The following is a 758-nucleotide window of genomic DNA, read 5'->3' on the forward strand; positions in this document are numbered from 1 at the left end:
ATGAGGGATTATAGGTATTTCCATAGGGTTCCCCCATGTAATTCACCTCTACTATTGCAAGGTTCTCAGGATCATAAGCTTCTTCTTTAGAAGATTCCTCTTGAGTACTGTTGGAAGCAGCTTGCAATCCATTCAGACTCCGAGAAATCATATTGACTTGCTGAGTCAATATTTTGTTCTGAGCCAATATGGCATTCAGAGTATCAATTTCAAGAACTCCCTTCCTCTGAGGTGTCCCATTACTCACAGGATTCCTTTCAGAAGTGTACATGAATTGGTTATTTGCAACCATGTCAATGAGTTCTTGAGCTTCTGCAGGCATTTTTTTTAGGTGAATGGATCCATCTGCAGAATGGTCCAATGACATATTAGATAATTTAGACAGACCATTATAGAATATATCCAGGATGGTCCATTCTAAAAGCATATCAGAAGGACACTTTTTGGTCAGTTGCTTGTATCTCTCCCAAGCTTTATAGAGGGGTTCACCTTCTTTCTGTTTGAAGGTTTGAACATCCACTCTAAGCTTGCTAAGCTTTTGAGGAGGAAAGAACTTGGCTAAGAAAGTCGTGACCAGCTTATCCCAAGAGTTCAGGCTATCTTTAGGTTGAGAGTCCAACCATATTCTAGCTCTGTCTCTTACAGCAAATGGGAAAAGCATAAGCCTGTAGACCTCGGGATCAACCCCATTGGTCTTAACAGTCTCACAGATTTGCAAGAATTCAGTTAAGAACTGAAAAGGATCTTCTGATGGAAGT

General features: G+C 40.4%; 1 non-coding gene across 1 annotated transcript; it reads left to right on the forward strand.

Annotated features, from left to right (window-relative positions):
* Positions 1–421: 421 nt before the first annotated feature.
* On the forward strand, positions 422–529 carry LOC112752645 (small nucleolar RNA R71). Its single transcript, XR_003177071.1, has one exon. It is a non-coding gene; the product is annotated as a small nucleolar RNA R71 (small nucleolar RNA).
* The last annotated feature ends 229 nt before the right edge of the window (positions 530–758 follow it).

Source organism: Arachis hypogaea, chromosome 15 (assembly GCF_003086295.3).
Source record: "Arachis hypogaea cultivar Tifrunner chromosome 15, arahy.Tifrunner.gnm2.J5K5, whole genome shotgun sequence".
In the NCBI taxonomy this organism is placed as follows: domain Eukaryota; kingdom Viridiplantae; phylum Streptophyta; class Magnoliopsida; order Fabales; family Fabaceae; genus Arachis; species Arachis hypogaea.